This window comes from Rhamphochromis sp. 'chilingali', assembly GCF_963969265.1.
Source record: "Rhamphochromis sp. 'chilingali' genome assembly, chromosome: 16".
Classification (NCBI taxonomy): Eukaryota; Metazoa; Chordata; class Actinopteri; order Cichliformes; family Cichlidae; genus Rhamphochromis; species Rhamphochromis sp. 'chilingali'.
Window position 1 is genome coordinate 21,082,940 of NC_137943.1, and position 20,615 is coordinate 21,103,554.

At 40.5% G+C, this 20,615-nt stretch overlaps 1 protein-coding gene across 7 annotated transcripts in view; it reads left to right on the top strand.

Annotated features, from left to right (window-relative positions):
- Nucleotides 1–208: 208 nt before the first annotated feature.
- greb1l (GREB1 like retinoic acid receptor coactivator) overlaps nucleotides 209–20,615 on the top strand; it is a 46,736-nt gene continuing 26,329 nt past the window's right edge. For 4 of the 7 annotated variants that reach the window (XM_080861433.1, XM_080861437.1, XM_080861436.1 and 1 more), the window contains exon 1: nucleotides 19,652–19,894. The gene's annotated coding sequence lies outside the window, so the exon portion shown is untranslated. Of the gene's footprint in view, nucleotides 361–19,650; nucleotides 19,958–20,615 lie in introns of those variants that run through there. The other 3 variants (XM_080861435.1, XM_080861439.1, XM_080861434.1) reach the window with 3 other exon arrangements.

Sequence of the window (20,615 nt, forward strand, 5' to 3'; positions counted from 1 at the left end):
ATAGTTCTTACTGCACGTTTAAACTATAATAAAACAAAAAACAAAAAACTACTTATACATGTCGTCGATGGTTACTATTCATTTACTAGCTTTGGACGACCTCTTTTGCCTTTTTCCTCCCATTTGATAAACAAGCGATCACAAAGAACAACCTTAGCCGAACTTCCGCTGATTTGAACCAAACGGTACGTACTGTAGCTTCCTGACGTCACGTTGTTGCTTCGTCGGCTGTGATCAGCTGTGAGCAGCCGAGCGCCCAAAGCAGCAGCAACGTTGATACTGGCGTCGGAACCGGAGAGCGCAAGTTTACACACGGACCCCAATCCCCGTGGAAATGTGACTTTCTGCGTTACATATAAGGTAGGCTTGCGTTTGAACTGCGTTTTTTTTTCTTATTTTCCTCGAGGCCTTAATTTGTTTTGGTGCAAATCGGGATGTCATTGATGTTCAGCTGTAAACGCTGGCTCTCTCTCTCTCTGTGTGTGTGTGTGTGTGTGTGTGTGTGTGTGTGTGTGTGTGTGTGTGTGTGTGTGTGTGTGTGTGTGTGTGTGTGTTTATATCTTTGTGGGCACCAAAAATTGGAAGTTTGCTATACTTGTGGGGAACAACAGCCCTTGGACCATAATCCTTGTCCTCACAGCTTGGAAGGTTGTTGTTTTTTTGTTTGTTTGTTTTTTATAGGTTTTAGGGGTTACAATTGGGTTATAGTTAGGTTTAGGGTAAAGGATATGGTTAGGCATTCATTTTTCATAGTTAGGATTGGGGTAAGGGGCTAGGGTAAGCATTATGTCAATTAGATGTCCCCACAAGATGTGTGAGAGAGAGTGCAGCCAAGCTTTAACATGATCATTTTAGCAATCAGTCCATTTATCCACTGTGATTGCTTCAGTACTTGTTGGTAATTATTCATTGTTAGGAAAGCCATGCCGACTATGCCTGGAGCCAGGTCACTAATACTTGTGTGTCTGCTGAATACTGTAACAGTTGCCTAAGGCTTGGTGTTGAAACAAGCTTCAACAGCTTAGATAAAGTCATATCAGATAAGAGTGAGCAGCAGGTTTATTTGGAGCCTGTGCATATTACAACATTCTTCCATCCACAGCACATTTGGCACTGTACCAGATGCACGGGGGTGCTTACAGTAGACGTTCTGCTTATTTTTTACTGCTTCACAGCAGGAACTTTAAATGAGTACAGTATCACATGAGTAATCATTCATTTGTCAATTAGCTGGGTGGCCTGTCTTGCGTGGAGCACGCGCAGCCCTGTCAAAGAGGACAAGGAATGGAGGGGTCAGGGGGGCTCTGAGCGCTGACCATCTGGCCCTTGGGGGGCTGGTTTCCTCACTGGCTGCCTTTGTTCCTGGTGAACAATTGGGACTTAATCTTGGTGGAGATAACTAAGGCCCCATGACAGCATTCGTGCACTAGGACAGGTCTCTCTCTTTAGCCTTGAAGGAGATATCTCTTTCTCATGTTGCTTTGTGAAGGCTCTGACTGGCTTGCTTTCAGTGACTTTTGCATCTTAACTTTTTAATCTGCAGTCTCAAGTAAAGCTTTAAAAAATTCTAAACTGTTGTTTCATTAAACACCTGAAGGTTCCCTCCCTTTTTCATAAAACCATGCACATTGGATCGTTCAAAACTACAAATTAAGTAAGATGCACCTCATTTCTGTTTGCCTTCAAACGATGTCCTATTTAAAATAATAACACATCTTATTTGGGCGGAGCATTATCCGACCTTTTCTTTCCTTACGATGCTGGTCTACCTTCCTTTTCTTCCCCATCTTCTCATCCATTGTTTTATTGTGCTGGAAACCTGTTATGAGGCAAAGAGGTTTTCCAAAAATGCAGCATGACATTTCGCTTGTGAAAAAAAAAAATTAACCAGGTTGTGGATAAATGACTATGTCACATCCATTCGTGCTCAGACAATTGTCACCAGGGTAACAGATTTATTTATTTTCCTGTTATTATTCTCTCACTGTAATTTTTGGGGCTCTGCTTTTGGTGTTCATGTCGTGTTGTTTACTCAGTTGGCCTTGTGCCTTTCTCTTTTTTTCCTTCACAAAGAAGATTTGTGTTCATTTGCTGTTATGATAAACCGGGCTCTGTCAGATCACTGAGGGTTGTATTCACTGTCATAACAAAAAGATTCAAACCGACTGACTATCCATTTAATCAGTAACATAGTGGATTCAGATTCCATGGTGGCTTCAAGCAAATTTTATATACTGATCAATGAAACTAAATCAGATCATCCATGATACCAGTTTTGAGATCACAAAAACACCTCCGGGGGTAACCAGCAGATGTTTCTGTTGATCCTTTCTGAAGTACTTTTCAGTGAATGTGCCCTTTTCTGATCACGAGTGCAGATGGCACGAGGGACAAAATCCCAACTAAAGAGATCAGCACTATTGTTTTCACACTTCTTCGGCTGCAGTGTGACAAGCCCCAGAAAACAGGTGGTCCTCAATATAGGCGCCATTCATCAAATTGCTGAGGCAGGAGTCATGACCCTCTATTCAGGTTTTATCCTCATATCCCGTGTTGTCAATACGATTGTGTCACCAAAACCTGTTCTGTCATCAAAAACGTAGTTCATTAAAATATCAGCGTTTCCATCAGTGCCACAGCAAGAAAAAGTAAGCACTAAAATTTGACTTGCTTACTTAAACAAAAGTGTGTAAATTTTGTCAGCAGAACATCCTAAAAATATAAAAAGTTAAAATATTCAGTATATAAAATGTGTGTTTTTACATTTATTTGTATTATTGAAATTATTACTGCATCTGCATTAATATCTCGGCAGCTTAACTGTTGCCGTTGTTTGAGGTTCAAGCTAATTGATATTGTTTTATATTTATTTTGTAGCTTTTTTAATTAAAGAAAAATTCAATTTAATGCATTTGTCTCACATATGTTGTTCTGTAGTGTGACTACAAGCTGGAAATGCAGTAAATTTCCATCCCTCCCTCGTAAAGAAGCATTACGTCCCACTTCTTGCAAACAGAGGTCAGATCTCCTACAAAAAAAAATACTTGTTGGTAAATGCAAATAAATTACAGATAAATCGAGGTTCACTTTCAGGAGAAGAAGATGTTTTCTGATTCCTAATGAGATCTCTTTAGTGCTTTTTAGCAGTAACTGTGTCTGATGTGACTAGCTAACCTTACCGTGTCACTGTATATCAAAGATTAACTGGCCCTTTTCAGCAAAACATAAAAATTCAAAGAGCATCTCAGCCATGATGTGCGAAGCCAAACGTGTTCCACATGGATGCTCGTAAACCTTTAACCTGTCTTTGTGTTTATTTTTATTGGGGGCCAAGAATGCCAGGAACACTGTGTTCACTTGTAATGTTGTGAGTCTAAATAAATGAAAGCAAATATTCAGACTACAGGGGCCACGTAAGGGCTGTATGTTTTTCTTTCTTCTGCAGAGAATCACATCTGTCTCCCATTCTATTCACTTAAAAAGCAGCAGAAAGAACAGTTCACCGTGTGTTTTGAAGCTCTCATTCATCCGAGTGAATATTTAATATTTGGCATCTTGCTAATTTTAATTTTTCAATATCATCTCTGCAGAACCATGGAAACAGCAAACACTGTAGAAAGTGGTCCTCCATGTTTCCTTTTTAATGATTGTCTCTTGAAAAATGCATCATGAAAGGAAGAAGAGGAGAAGCACAAATAAGGTTTGAGAAGAGCTGGTGAGCCTCCAGAGGGGAAGAGATGGGAGAAAAGGGTGAAAAAAGAAGTGGGAGTGATGAAGCTAGAAACAAGGCAGCTGGATGCAGACAGAATATCACTTTTCTTTATCCAAACCTGACACTTGTTGCTGTTGGATTAGTTAAATGTGTAAAACCTGAGTGTGAAGAGGAAAGACCTAAAATTGTAAATTGAAACTGTATGTACTGTATGCTGGTGTATGACACGCCTGACAACTGGATCATTAAAGCCAATTTCACAAAGGCCTGTGCCCCTCCCCCGGCTGAAAGGAGATGTCAAAGGTCTGTGACCTCTTCCATTTATGTGCATTGATCCCGCTACCGGGGGAGGGCTTCCTCCTCTAAGCCCTCCACCATCAGCTGTTATGTCTTAGTTTCACCTGCAGGAAACTGAGCAATTATATCTGTTTTTTTATTTACTTCAGTACACATTTCTTCTCTCTTTACCAACTATTGTCATACACGTAAACAGAATTTAGTACATAGTACTTATTTAGAGCCAAACCTGGGATTTTATGGCAAAGGAGGGTTGTACGTATTCAGTAGCACACTATAAGGTTTGATGAACAAAAAATTAAGTGGGCATCAAAATCCAGAGCAATTTAATTTAAAACTTAGGCTACGTCCACATGTACCCGGGTATTTTTGAAAATGCAGGTTTTTCTATGCGTTTGTACCTTTCGTCCACACGTAAACGGCGTTTTTGGTCACTGAAAACGGAGATTTTTAAAAACTCCGGCCAGGGTGGATATTTTTGAAAACTCAGTTTTTGCATTTATGTGTGGACGAGAAAAACGGAGAAAACGCAGCGTCAAAGGTGTGCGCATTTTTTGATGTCACACTGTGCGCCACGTTATTGTTTCGGTGAAATTAATTTCTACAATACTATTACTGTTAATTTTACTCTCTGCAGTGTTTAAATGCTTACATATACACACACAATTACTGTCCCTCCACACATACGACTTGGTTCTGCTTCTATTAGTGGTGTGCGGATCGATACTGAAATATCGATTCTTCCGATACCAGCAATTTATGTTCTAGAATCGATTCTCATATTATAATATCGATATTTTAGTACTCTGGGTTAAATTTGTAGTTCTTCCATTAAAATGAACGCAGTGGAAAGAAACTATACAATTCGGATCGTCTAATTTGGAAGGAACTACTTCCTCTTACGCCTTTCATAGTCATATGCGGAATACGGCTGTATAAATGTGTGGCAGCCCCTGGCGTGCACACTCACAACAATGGCTGAGCGCAAACAGAGTCCTGTGTGGACACGTTGTTGTTGCAACACCACTGACCTCGTCAAACACCCCGGAGTAAATCACATCACAGAATATGATAAGCTTATGTTGAGGCGAACTGAAGACGAGGACAGGGACAGGTGCTGCTAGGGCGAAACAGACGTCTCTCGCAGAGTCCTTTAGTGCTGCAGGCAGGCAACATGCTCAAATAGCGCACAACGTCAGTTTTTTTTATTTATTTCTATATGATTATTCTGCATTATTAAGCAATAAAAACAAGTTGTCTGATGTCCTCTAATCATTATGAAGCAATATGGTTATGTTATTATTACAATTACATAATACAATTATATATTGTATTATGAAATGCAATGAAACATTAAGTTTTTGTACAGAGTATCGGTATCGGATCAGTATCGCCGATACCACCCTGAATTTTACTTGGTATCGGATCGGAAAGGAAATCAGTGGTATCGCACATCACTAGCTTCTATGCCCCAGCTTTGTTACTTTTTCCCACCGAGGCTTCGAGACTTCTGATTGGCCAACATTTCTGCACGGTTAGGAATATATCGCCACCTGTTGCTTTGGCATGTTCCTAGCAGCGTTTTCCTTCATTTCTGCCTTTACGTGTGGATGGGATTATTTTTAAAACGAAAACGGAAAATCTCCGTTTTCAAAAATACCCGTGTACGTGTGGACGTAGGCGTTTCTGTTTGAAAACGCATCGTTTTCTCTCCGTTTTGGCCTCCCGTCCACACTGAGACGGCCTTTTCCCCAGGGAAACACGCAGCATTTTGAAAACGCTCTCGAAAACATACAAACATTCAAAACGGATCTGTCCCGTCACAGTGTGGACACTCGAAAACGCAGACTTTCCAAAACGATGACGCATTTTAGTCATGTGATGCAGTCATGTGACCAATTAAACAAAGATAGTGGAGTGCATTATACAGCAGTTGTTTTGATTGCTCTCAATTTTGACAGCCCTAAAAAAGATTAATATCAGTTTGTACATGCTCCAGATAGCTTTTGTTCAAGTTCTTTAATTCTCATTCGCTTTTGCACATGCACAGTACTGGAACGTAAGCGTTTTCGGCCGTTTCAATGTGGACACACAACTCTGACAACGACTAAAAACACTAGTGTGGACATAGCCTTAGGCTGAACTTAATTTAACTCACCCCTTAAATAAAATGCAGATAATTAACTGTTTAACGTTATCCCCTCAGCCAACCATGAATTTGTGCTTCTGGGTGAGAGTCTGCTTCACACCTCAGTGTTTACGGCCTGCTCAGGAGCAAAGGGGAAACGGAAACGATGTAAGGATGAAATTCCTCTGAGCTGAAAGAATGCCCCCTTTTTTTCCCTCTCTCTCAGTCCTAGAGTGATCTGGCTTTTTGGGATGGATGAAAGGAACTTATAGTCAAGAATGTAGGACATGTAAAATGTAGAGGTTAGTGATGGGATTTCCGGCTCTTTTTAGAGATCCGGCTCTTTCGGCTCGGCTCACTAAAAAGAGCCGGCTCTTTCGGCTCCGAACCGGCTCTTCAGGTTGTTTTGTTGCTTTAATTAATTTATCATTAACAATAATATAAAATTATGCAGAAAAAGAATTACTAATGTAAAAAAAGTGGTTTTATTTATATATGTTTATATATGGCCCCTAGAGACAAAGCACGTACAAACTCTAAAGCATATACAAACTCCAAAAAGCACGTACAAACTCCAAAACACATTTCTAGCGTTAACTAAACTTCCAAAACAGAGCTACTCAGATCACTTAAATTACACAATTGAAAGCATGTGTGTATTGTTTGTGTATTTATAGACAAGCACTCATATTTATTCAAATAATTTAAAAAAAAAGTTCTTGTACCTGTTACTACCACACACCAAATCCGGTTGTTGATACTTCCTGGCTTGTGTAGCCACTAGGTAACAAAAGCTCAACACTGCGCCCTAGCATCCTGGAGCACTTCTGTTGTCTTTTGTACGTGATTCTGAGTTTGTACGTGCTTCTGAGTTTTTACGTGTTTTGGAGTTTGTACATGCTTCTGAGTTTTTACGTGTTTTGGAGTTTGTACATGCTTCGGGGTTTGTAAGTGCGTCTGAGTTTTTACGCGTTTTGGAGTTTTTACGCGTTTTGGAGTTTGTACATGCTTAGGAGTTTGTACGTGCTTTGTCTCTAAGGGCCACCATAAATATACTTTATTTATTCACTCCACATAAAATGTAATAAATAAATCATATAATACAAAAAACAACTATTTACATTTTAAACTTTTAACTATTTAAATTTTCAGCTTTTTCCTTTTAAACAAATTTAACGTGAAACAACACAAAACACTGCAAACCACAACACAATTAAATATAAATTAAAATATAAAAACAAAAAGAAGATGCACATTCTCTGTCATATGGGCCGGCATGATTTCTGAATCCTTTATCATCTGCAACTGAAAATAGTGGATGATTACTATACCTTTCTAATGTGATGTTGTTGTCCCTTGCTCTTTTTCTCTCTGGCTCTGTTCCTGTGCTACTGCGAGTGTAACTAACGCCCCTCCCCCCTCTGCCCAGCGCAAAGTACAGGCCGCGCGTGCGGAGTTTAGCGGAAAAAGGGCGAGAGAGAGGGTGAGAGAAAGGGAAAAAAAAGGCTCGCGTCGTTCACTTCAAAGAGTCGGCTCTAAGAGCCATTTCGTTCGCGAACGACCCATCACTAGTAGAGGTGCAGCCAAAAACGCTGGGCTGAACATCCTGCTCTTTGTTGCAAAAGGAGATCTATGATGCTAATCTTGGTGGTGTGTCTGTGTGTGTGTGTGTGTGTACATTTATGCATGACTGCTACGCAACCACAGTAGACACCACTTCCTGTTGTCCTGTTATCTATGATTCTGACATGCAGGGCAGGCTCTTATCTGTCACTGCTGGATTTTGTGCTTGACTAACCAAATGACTTAGTGAACCTAATCCTTAGTTTATTTAAGCCTCCTGTTACCATGCTCAACCTCTATTCATACACTCCTTTTTGTGGTGCAGTTACAGAATATTATCATCCAGACTTTTACGCTCTTTTCATCTGCACATGAACCCTGAGAAATGAATGAAAACGAGCTGGTTGTGCCCTCGAGTCAATCGCCAGGAAGTGTGTCAAAGGTTCACCATGAAAGCGGGAGTTCATGCACGTGTTTGTGGGGGAGTGATGGCATGTCAAGGTGAAGGAGAGACTCTCGCTGAAACCTTGGAAAAAGAAATTAGGTTGTGTCTTGCAAATCACATCACAGTAGGATTGTGGCACGAAGTACAGACTCATGTCTACACTGTTCCTCCTTTTTTTTTTAAGATCAATCTCTCAGATTATTGTGGACTCCATTACAGCAATATGAACTCACGAAGCGCAAATTGTGCGTGTGTCTCCACTGAGATCACTCAGTCATAATATATCCTCATTCTTGCCACTGAAACTTCGAAAGCATTCAGCGGAGAATCCCTTCTTGCACAGCAGTGTTATAGAACAGTGTGTTCTCACAGGGTGTACTGCTGTATTCCCTGCCCATGCACAGATGCCAGCTCCAGCGGTACAGTACCTGCAGACAGAAATTTCAGCCAGCAGCTTCATGTTCGTTTTAAAGAGCACAGCATGTGCTGTGCTACAGTCTGGATCACAGCATGTGCTGTGCCACAGTCTGGATCACAGCACAATACTGTGAAGGAAAATTTATGGTTTTGCTTTCCAAATCCTCCAGATAAAATGATCTTGTTGTGTTTTTGCTCATAACATCTTGAAGTAAGCCATTTAAGCATTCTTGAAACAATAAACTGGAGTGTTTCTAGTTTAAAGGGGCAATAAAGTAAGTGCTGGCAGCACAAGCATGTGACTTTAAAAAAGGGAGAGTTGTTAATGTCACTTGTTTTAAATCTTTTTTTTTTTTTCTTTTTTGATTTACTTCATCTTTACAGACCAGTTTTACTTGGGCAGGATTAGTAAAAGATTAGACATTTTCACAACATCAACACGTTTGAAGGCTTGAGTTGCCTGAGTTATGACACTATTCTTCCAATTGTCCACATATTAAAATTTCCTGTCTAATAGTATGTTGGCCCAACTGCGTCCTGCTAAAATAGCATGGAAACATGATCTCTGGAGGTGCTTTTGGTGTCTGGCAAGGGACTTTGGCAGAAATCCACTCAGTAGGTTGTGGTCTGCATTTAAGACGCTGATTGGTGAGCCACAGCTGAGCCCAGCATCCTTGTGCAACACTTTAAATTTTACTTGACAATGCATAAGGAGCTTCAGTTTCTTCCTTCTGAACAACTTTTTGAACAGAACAACACTGTTTAAAAACTGCTTTTTTCCAGCAGCCATTAGTCAGATAAACATATCATAGCTTTGCTACATGTGTCTGTGTCTCTGCTGAAAATGTGAGTATAGATGACTCACTGCTGCAAAGTAAATCTACCTATGGGTACAAATAAAGTAACCTGAGCCTGAACCATTGCAATGAGATGAAAGAACAGCGGGTAGCTCTGCATGTTTGATTTGGCAGATTTTTTTGTTGTTGAATGTTCTTCCTGACACACACAACCCCAAAAGGATTTGTATCTTTACCTGGGATCGAACCGGCTTTAGGCGATTGTCTAAAACACTATATTATGTCATAACTAAAGCAATTTCACTTCATCTGTCTGAATGTTCTGTTCACACAAGCAAGCAAAAGATTTATTTTTTTTAGCATTTACTGCTTTACATTTTGATTGGCATTGCAGTTTAGCTTTAAAAATTTCTTCTTATTACTCCCTCAGCTCCACCAAGCCCATTTAACACATACAGAAGTGCTCTGTTTTTGACTGCATGTCACATTTTATGTGACACAACAGCTATAATGGCATACAGCATTGCATATGATTATTAGTGTGTCTCTTAACTGCAGTGTTAATGGGTTTGGGTGTAGTGCTGTTTTTTTCCCCTCCAGATGAGGAAATAAAACAATCGGAGTTAGTCTATAAAATGCAATCACCCGCATGGATCAGGAGAGAGCCGTTAGAGACAAAGGCCAGGGGTCGGGTGGTACTCTGAAAGCCACGCCCACTGCAACCGAGGCCCAAAAAGTAAATAAGATCGCTTAATATTAGCTGGCTCAAAAATGTGAGCTTTTGCTATGTTAGCAAGCACTGTTATACGGCTAATGTTGTTTAAAATGCTTTAACTCGATTGACAGACGTTCAGTAGGCTAAAACTGACCTGTTAATATTTATGACCAAGAAAAAAAATACTTCACACACACACAGGCAGTGGGTTAGGTTGGTATAAATTTTTCCTCTTGAAGTCTCAATTTTTCAGTTTAGCATGCTAAAAGTTTTTTAGTTATTTACCCAGGTTGTATTCAACTGCTCTGCAACTTTCAGCCATTTGGTTTATTTTCAATTTATAACGAGAGGACGGAGTTGGCGACGATTACCTTCTGGATCAACAACAAAGGTAAAAGTATACCATGGCGTAGTGTACTGAAATGCTAAAAATGTAATTGAGTCGGGTAGCTAATGATGAGCTAGCTTCCTCTAATGCTAGCTGAAACTAGCATCACTCTTTACTGTTATTGTTGGTACAGTAACAGTAAAGAGTATCAAAAAAGACTGTTTTAACTCAGTTGTAACTGGTTCTTGTTTTTTATTTAGATTATAGGGCTTCTCCGAGGACTAATTTTATCAAATAAGTTGTTCATATTTTAGTACTTTTGAGCCACTATGTTGTTTGTTGCTGCATTGTGAATTTCCTGTGTCCTCTTCCAAATTAAAAGCTTTGTAAGACAGAAGTCATTTCTGTCCCAGCAAGGCTTTTCTTGTGAAACAATTGCAGGAACCCTGTGTCAAAAATTCAACCCAGTTTTAATATGAGAAAATGGGGTGTATGGAATTATTTATGGGTTTAACCAGCGGACCTTTGATGACTGATTACTAATTCACGTGTTATTCTGTCACCTTGTAAAATTAATGAGGGGGGTGAGAGGGCTTCAGAGAGGGAGAGAGTGATTATCCATCCCACAGGGATATTAGCAGAGTGAAGAGGACACTTTCGGGGAGGGCAGTGGGGCACAATCACAAAGTGTTTTCTCTATATTTCTGTATGCACACATTAGCGGAACAAGAGCCAAAAATAATGGGCTAAGGAAGTGCTGGGGTAATCAGTTTCCAGTCCTGTAAAACAAACCACAGATTCAGTTAAATGATGTTTACAACTTCTATATGTTTATGCTGAGGTCACAGAGACTGAGGACTTTGTGAACTGTCCATTAGCATAGTCTAATAAATAATTTGTCATTTATAGTTGGTTAATGTTTCTAGCCTGGCCATCCAACCATGTGCATGCGTGTGTGTCTTAGGTGCACTGCAGAACTAAAGCATATACCAGCTCGCTGTTCAGCACTCGAGCACATTTTCAGCTCGAGTGTAGCCAGAAATAAAACATGCAGACATTCACCAGACTATTTTATAAGTAGATCTGTGCATTCACTTTAACACCAAAACATGTTTTACACAAACACATACACATAAAGTGGATTTTCTTAGCCTTGCTGAACTTTATACATATTTTTTTAATCTAAGTCTGTGTGGGTTTGGAGGTTTTGTGTAAGGTCTTTCTTGTGATTGTTAAGACTGATTGTGGAATAGAAAACTAATTGACCATCACCAATTTGCTGGCTCCACACTGCAGTGATGTACACATTCACCTCGTCTTTTCTGCGAGGTGGCACAGTTGCTTTTAGGGTTGGGTCAGGACGAGCACCAAATCAAACACCAATCAGATCTCTTGTGAATAAGAGAACAGCTAAAAGTAGCATTTAATTTTATTTTAATAATCCAGCTGTGAAAATTGTAGCTGTGTGAATAATCTTTGCTTATTGGTTTGGGCTGATCAATCATGACATTATTTTTGCTCCAATTGACATCTGAAAATCATTTTAACAACCCATTTGGTGTAATCTCTCTTAGATGTTGGAGTTGCAACACTGATGCACATTTCTTTCTTTTTTTTCTATGTGTATAATTTGTGTATAATTGTTAATGTGAGAGAACTTGATGTATGCTAACAGCAGCTGGAAACACTCAAGCTTTCAGCCAGATTTCCCGCGTCACCTTGGCAGCATCTTTGCCTTAGCCCATAGATGCTTTTCCAAAAAATGCTGCTGCCCATGCACACATAACCTTAATTACACAAACACGACCCCAAACAGGACATTACTCACTCATTCTCTCTCCCTTTTCATATTGAAATACAAGGTCAGTGAGCGTTCCTGCAGCCAGGATTGTGTGGGAGAGGGCTGACTGTAGCAGAAGGCTATACCATTGGCTGTTGCAGCCCGTCCAAGGCTAAGGTGACCAAGACCCAGCCATGTGCTGCGAGGACTCAGCGTTCCTCTGTGGAGGTGGAGGTCATTCTGTCTCGCTCTCACTCTCTGTAGCACCCTCGCTCTCTCTTCTCCATTATCTGTGCGAGGCACAATTTCAGCTTGAGTGCAGCCAGAAATAAAACATGCAGACATTCAACAGACTATTTTATAAGTAGATCTGTGCATTCGCTTTAACACAAAAACATGTTTTAGAGACTTTTTATTACATTTTCATCCCTATTCAAAGAAAAACTTTTCCCAAAGCATGCTGATCATAATAATTTTAAGGGATTTAAAGAAATGTTTTGGGGGGGGTTTTCCTTTAATTTGTCATGTCAGAATGTTTTTACAAAACACTTGCAGCATATCAGGCTTTAATTTAGAAAAGTACAAAATACCTGACTATTAAATTCAGTTTTATTTATACAGTGTCAAATAAGAACAATAGTCGCCTCAAGATGCCTTATATTGTAATATAAACCCTACAATAATACTATATGTTTACCTATAATGACTATATCAGAGCAAAGGGGAATTCTAAAACTACATTTAGCTGTGCTTGTAGTGCAATTGAGGCGTGTATTGTCTACAGTAGAAAGTTTTAAAATTCATTCAGATTGTCTTTATGTAGTTCTTTTACTGACAAGGTTGATTTCATGAATGATTGTAAAACCTTTTTTTTTTTTTTAAATCTCACATACCAAAGTTACTAAGAGGCTCTTGGCTGGTAAAATGTCTCCTCTGGTGGAGGGACCCTGGGCAGGATGAAGTGATAACAGCTCTGAATAGGTTTACTGTCACTTTTTCAAATCGGCACGGTTTGTGTGCAGGGTCAAGCCCCAAACAAAGGCTGGACTGCTTCCATTGTCCGATTAAGACAAAAAGAGTCCTGCTGATGCTGCGGCTCTTGCTGCTGTAAGGACGACTGATGGGATTTAAGTGTGTGTCCCGTCACCGAGGGCAACCTGGTGCCTATTAATCGGGAGGGTGGTGGAGAATGGAGGAGATGTGGCGAGAGAGTGAGGGGGTAACGGGGGTGGGGTGCTGCCGATGCAGCAGTTCCGCCTGGGGTCAGGAAGAGGGGTATGATGGATACAGCTGATCGCCCTGTAAGGAAGTTTAGAGGGAAAGAGGAGGAGGCTCTTTCTCCAGGACATTAAGAAGCCTCTTTGTCATGCTGTCAGTCAAATAGATTCAAGGTGGCCGAGATCTTTTTCAGGAAGGAAAAGAAAGGAGAGGTCCCATTGTGAAAAGTGGATCTCTTTGGATGCCTGATAAACACAACAGACCTCTTTCTTATGTGCTCTCCATGAGTGTGTGCTGAAATTAAGTCAGTGTGTTGGATGTGTGAACCTTTGAGAGAGTGAGTTGTCCTTAAAGGGGGGGAAAGGTTTAAAGATAGATTTAGTGGAGTGCTAATAATTATTTTCATTATTATTTAACTTGCCAGTTGTCTTCATTATTATCATTATCTGTCAATACAAGAACATGGATTCGGTCTTTTAAACCTCAAACAGCCGTCTTATTTTGAATTTAACAGTTTAACATATTTAAATAGTCGAGGAACTGAAGCATCACAGCTGAGAAACTCTAACTAGAACTTTGAGTCTTGTAAAATTAGTTAGTTGATTAATTATCAGAAAGGTTGACAATTAATTTCCTTTCATTATTTACTTTATCAATCGTCAAGATGAATTTGGGTAGATTTATACCTAGTACAAATTTTTCAGCAGTTCATTTGGAAAAAAGATGAAGACCTCTGTTTAAAATAATAATAATGAATTAAATTTAAAAAATAGTTTTTGAGAATTCAAAGAACAAGAAGCAGGATTGTGACTTTTTTCTCATAAATATCACTTTTAGAATTGTAAAAAGTTAGAATTGAGAATAAAGTACAAATTATGAGGATAAATTTAACTGAAAAAGTCTGAGTTCCTGGGTTAAAGTTAGAACTTTGTATCGGTTAATGCTGACTTTTTTTGGTTTGTTTTTTGTCTTAGAATCCAAAGGGGGTCATGACCCCCAAATTTTTTTTTCCAGTGGCTCTTATTCTCTTCTGTACATTTCAGTTTCAGTAGTTTTTTAGTTTAATTTTCCAAAGTATAGTCTACAGGTACATGCATATGTTGTAGAATGATGTAGGATGTAGTTTCAAGTTGTGTTTCAAGTTTCCAGTGATCACCTCTGAAGTCTCTCACATCTTCAGCACCTCCATTTGACTGATGTTTGGTCTGCGTGGAGGATGGAGGGCAGCCCAGGCCAGCTCCTGGAACTGGAACATGACCCCTTTGCTGGTTTGTCATCTGATAAGCGTAAATGTTTTGATAGCGTTGGCCCTTTCACCATGATCCATGGATCTCCCTTTACACCCCATAACAAACAGGGCTGTCTAAACAGCACTTTATAGCCAGGACAAGGCCTGGTCAACCATTATCAAAGATCTAATCTCAAATGAGCCATTGTGTTCAGACCAGATGTTAGAAGTAGCTGTGAAAATGGTAGAGGCTCAATTGGATGAAATAAAGGCCAGTCTTGGAATATGGCTATTTACATGAATTTGACTATAAAAAGCTTTTATTTTCTCTCTTTTATGCAAGGTCAGGAATGATTGACTTGTTTCCAGTCCTGGAGTAAAAAATGATGTTTTAGAGAATGTATTATAACCACTTTAAATTCAAAGCAACAAATCTTTGTCTCCTTCGTCCTCTTGCCCTTTAGCATTGACCGGTGTTTGACTGCTGCCAGTGACAGCTTTACAGTATGCAATAGAACTTATTGTTGCCTTATTCAATATGGCTTCCCTGAATAAGTCTATAAATGTATTACGGTCCTGTGTCTCTCTCCCTGTTGTTTCAGTTTAGGTGAACTGGCGTTCAACCCAGCAGTGTTGTAAAATGCAGATTGGGTTCACTAGCAGGCCTCCTGTTTTATTACACAGTCATGGACAGCATTGTAAATTTTCGCTTGTCCTTCACTTTCATTTGATTATGCTAGCTGGGAAAATCTTCTGCTACATAATCTAGAGGGTGGCAGATATTTTTTGCAAGTGATGATGCTTCCTGAAAGTCTAAACGTTTGTTGCTACTATTTGTTTTTATGTGGGCTCATGAAAAAGATGCCCAACAACTTAAATTTGACATGTTACTTAGTAAATGATAGAAAATTAAATATGTGCAGTCTCTCACAGAATCAAAGTGCCTGGACTTGTTGCTTGATAAAGGCTGTAGAACATTCTCATAAGTGTGTCCTTCATTTACAGTTCCTTAATGACAAAAAAAGTGTAGTTTTATGCATCTCGCTTGGATTTTTACTGGAACTGATATCAAAACTGGGAGGACGGGTGATACTAAACTTCCCGAATCAATTGGAAAAAATATTAATCCACATTAATATGCTACATTTGGCATATTGCTTCCTGTTGAGCGGCAACAAATGGTCTGTAAAGGTGGCGATTATTAGTCACACAATTTGTTTTTTTATCAGGCAAACAGAGAAAAGTCCATAAAGTTTTAGTTTATCATCCACTAAGGGCAGGGATAGCTCAGTAGGTAGTGGCGGCCCCATGATCGGAAGCTACAGCTACCCTGAGGTACCCCTGAGCAAGGTACCGTCCCTGCACACTGCTCCCCCGGGTGCCCAATGGCTGCCCACTGCTTCACTGAGTGAATGGGTTAAATGCAGAGAGGAATTTCCCCACGGGGATCAATAAAGTACACTTTCTTTCTTTCTTTCTTTCTTTCTTTCTTTCTTCTAAGAAGCAGTTTTATCAATTATCAATGTTGTTGCAGATTAATTTATATTTGAGTGAATAATCAATTTTAGCCAATCAGTCAACAGTTTCAGATGCATATTCAGTTATATCCTATAAAGAGCATGCTAAAATATTACGGTAGTTATTTCTATAAACAAACAGCTGTAGTATACAGTGTTTTCCACTTTTTGAGTTTGTTTTCCACTTGCGTTACATTAGTTATCAGTTTGGCAGACCTTCGGCACGAAATGATGCTGGCCCTTTGTCCATGGCTGAGATTTAGTTTAAGGTTAAATACCTTGCCCTTAAACTCTTCCTCTGGGCCACAGTGTGTGGCAAGGTCACCACTCCAATCAAGCTAGTGTTAACACAAAGACCGCTTGTCCCCTAATGAATTAGCTCTACAGTTTCTCAGTGAGTTAATACACCTCTCTCCAGACCCTCGCAGGCCTTTCCAGCCCTGCTGGCCTTTCACACGCACCCCCTAGCCCCTAATTTTTAAATGAGTTTTATAACTGGACAGTAAACCTCCAGTGGCTTAATGATGATGACTTCTTCATCTGCCCAAATGCTCCTTTTGTCCACCCCTCCTCCTGCCCAAGACCCTGCCCCCGTTCCCTCTGGTCACACCAGGCTTTAAACCTTGGTTCACCCCACTTTATAGATGCGCAGATAATCTCCTACGACGCACAAATGTGCATGTGCACACGCGTGCGCGCACACACACACACACACACACACACACACACACACACACACACACACACACACACACACACACAAACGGACCCTGGGGCTATTCTCTGCACTGAGCCCTGCTCTGTCTCTTTCTCAACGTCTTTCTTTCTGTTGCTGCTGACTTCAGCAATGGCATTCAACTGGAATGTTTGCCTTTGTTTGTTTGACTCACTGGAAAGCCATGAATGACCTTAGCTCATCTGCTATCCTCACTAGCACTGATTTGCACTTCAGGGCTCAGCAGGTAGCCCTGGGGAGTAGGAGTAGTATTTGGAGGAAGAGGGGGAGGTTTCGAAAGAAGGTTTGGGGGTTTTAATAAGGAAATGAGACCGGCAGACTGTCAAATGCATAGCAAACAAAAGTGCAACTTGTAACACCTTTGACAGGTAGCCCACTTGCCGCTAGTATAAATGGGTATTCTGTTACGGGAATTTCCATGTGGCGGTTTTGTCGTTTTCTTACTTGGGGGTTGTTTGTTTGTTTTTTGACAGTATAGGACTGTTTTGTCATCATAACAGGGTTATTAGCACCGTGTCCGCTCATACATCTGATGGATCTCGCTTCATTCTTAAAGTTGAAGCCTTGAGCTGCTGTGTAACGACAAGCATCCTATGTACTTCCATCAGTCATGCATGCACTTGGTTAGACAGGTTGATTAGATTATATAATGGAGCAGATACAAGTGTAGGCAAATGATTCTCTTGTAGCTCAGTCCAGGGTTCGGCAACTGCTGACTCAGCTAAGTCAAAGCTCCGGCACTCCTCTGGGAATCCAAGAGAGGAAGAGCTCCACTTCCCTACCCCCTTCCAAATTTAAGAGCCCAGAAAGCCCAAAATCTCCCATTAATGCTGGTCATGTGACTTGTCTTTCCTCAGGTGGCAGTGGCAGGAATACTTCCCCTTTGTCCCCTTAGAGTGGTGAAGGATGGGCTCAGGGGCGGGCAAGCATTCAATCCACACTCTTTTGTTTTGCAGCACAGTGTCTTTTGAGGCCAAAGAAAATGCGGGGTTTACTCATTATCTCCATTTTAAATGGGCTATTTAGGACAGGCCATGTCAAAGTCAGAGGCTTAGAGATAAATCACGCTGACAGCTCTTTTCCCCCAGTTGAACTTGCGGTTGTGCTGGTGTCAGTTGGATCTTTGTCAAAATTTCACTTTCATTGCAATGGATGGACTACTGCAGGTAGTCTGTGTTTACCACCCAAAAATGCCAATTATAATTTAATAAAACGCCTGTGAGTCACTCTGATTTACTAAGTCTGGTCTAAATCAGCAGTTGCTTGGAAAATTTCACAGTCAAACTCAAACCCAGCATTTAGACAAATGTCTGACTGAGTGAAATGAGTGCATGAAGCACTAATGAATGCCCTGATTGGTTCGTGTGGTGGTTTACAGCAGCCGTCACACTGAATGCGCTGCAATGGAGAGGAGGTGAGAAGAGCTCCACACAACTTGATTAAAACAACTGTTGACCGTGTCTGTGGTAATGAACTGGAACGTCAGTCACATGGCTCAGTGAAGCAGGAACCCGGGCCAGTAAAGGAAGATATCAGATAATGGAGTCATTTATGATAAAACCATGTTAGTATTTTATGACTTGTTGGAAGTCGTCTCGTCTTAAAAATAGCATTTTTAAGCCAAAATTATCAAATGTCTGTATGAAAGCAAGAGACCTAGAATCCTAGGGTCACTGTCGACTGTTTCTTCCTTGCTGGCAAGTACATGTGAGTTCACTTGCTGTTTACCTGACAAATTCTTGCAAACATTTCAGCAAGAAAACAAACACAGAAGCCTTTGGATGCTGCACAAATCATACTGACTCTACATGTTGAAGGCCAGAGCAAAATATTCTTGCATTTTCCACCCATTAGAAACGGTGAACAGTTTCCTGCTACTACAGATAGACAGATAGCCAATTGTCTTTCCCATTAAAAGTCAGGTAATTAAAGGTGTTGCAGAATTTCCGCTACCCCAGAAAGAGAAAGTTTGAGGAGTGTTTTCAACCTGACTCAAGAAAATACGGTGTAGACTGAGGTCATGTTGGCCTTAAGTCCTTCCTCTCTTGACAATGTCATGCCAACTGTGATCACTGGGCTGTAATGACATACAGTTCCCCAACATCTGCCAGCGCCTGTTGATTTGTGGTGCATTTCTGTTTATTTATTTTGACCAGATGAGCCTCCTGGTATTTATAGCAGGAGTAAAAGCCTAATGTGGGGTCAATCCTGGGTAAGGGCTATGGAGACAAAATGCCAAAGCTGACCTGACATTCTTGTCGGGGACAGATCCTTTCTGGTTCTGGAGTCTCTCCCACACACACACACACACACACACACACACACACACACACACACACACACACACACACACACACACACACACACACACACACAAAAACAATAAAAAGCTGGGTGTGGCCGTGAGAGATTGAGTTGAGCATAGGATAGAAAGTTTGATTTAAAGACTTGTGCCCCCCTCCCCTCTCTTTGCTTCATTCTTTTTGAAAATGAAAACTTCCACATGACACAGTGCCCATGCAGGATGTCTTAACGTGCTGGGGGTCACACGTGGCAGCGGGGAAATGTAGGCCCTCTCCTTTGTCGTCTCCCCCCAACACACACACATAGAGAGCTCTGCAGGCCTCCAAGAGCATCTGTCACCACGGGGGGTCAGCAGGGCTGTAATGAATGAGCCCCCAATGGATACCCTCCCTCTTTGGCAAATGGCGTGGGACGGAGGAAGGCCTAGGGGGAGGTCGCTGTGTGTGTGTGTTTGTTTGCATGGGAGAGAGAGAGAGAAAGAGGAGGGAGGGTTTCTGCTGCAACAAGGGAAAGAGTGGGATTTCCAGTTCTCTGTAGAGGATAATGACAAAGGTGGCTACCAGAAAGGACTGAAACTCCATATGCTGCCTGGATATCAAAAAATAAAAGGATTTACTATTTAACATGGATGATATTTAAACAGGTGGCTTCACGTTTGGGATTTACTACACTTGATTGGAATTTTAAGCTGCTCGAGGAGTCATGGAAGGTACAGCAGAAGCTTCTTAAAACTGTGCTGTGTGTCACATGTGGCCCTGATTCAGCATTATTGGTACGGGTTTTTTTTAGCACCTCATTCAGTTTGTTTTATTCTCACCGCCCCCCTCTCCAGCCCCCATCACTTTTTCTCTCATGTCAGAGAAAGTGGCCTTTTTAATGTTAAGTGTGTGTTGAAATTTTTCCCGAATTTGTGCAACAGCGAGGTGTAAATATATATTTATGAAATTCCCCTTAAAACTGGCTAATTTCATTCAAACCCTGAATTAACTCATTTTCAGCTAGCTGCGTTTGTTTGATTAGCAAACGTCAAATAAAGGCCAAGTGTCAAGTTTAATTGCTTGATATCAACATCTTTTCCTTTTTATAAATGCAATGTTAGACAAAACACATTACCTTGCATTTGTTTGACTTTGCTGCAAAGCATATGCTAAATCACAATGTTATTAAAATGGGTGGAGGGTAAGCAAGTTTAATCCTGCCTCTTTCCCTCTGTTTAAACATTGTAATGTAATTATGCAGCTGAGCAAGAAACAAAAGGAGCCTGCAGAGAAAGAAAATTCCGGGTCAAAAGTAAGATTGGTTCAATTTAATGAACTTTTGATCTGACTTCTTTTCAGGGTAAAGCTCTGATATGGTTTTGATCTTTAACGGATCGCATATTGTGTAAGAAGAGATTTCACAAATAGCGCATCAGCTACAACAAAAATATG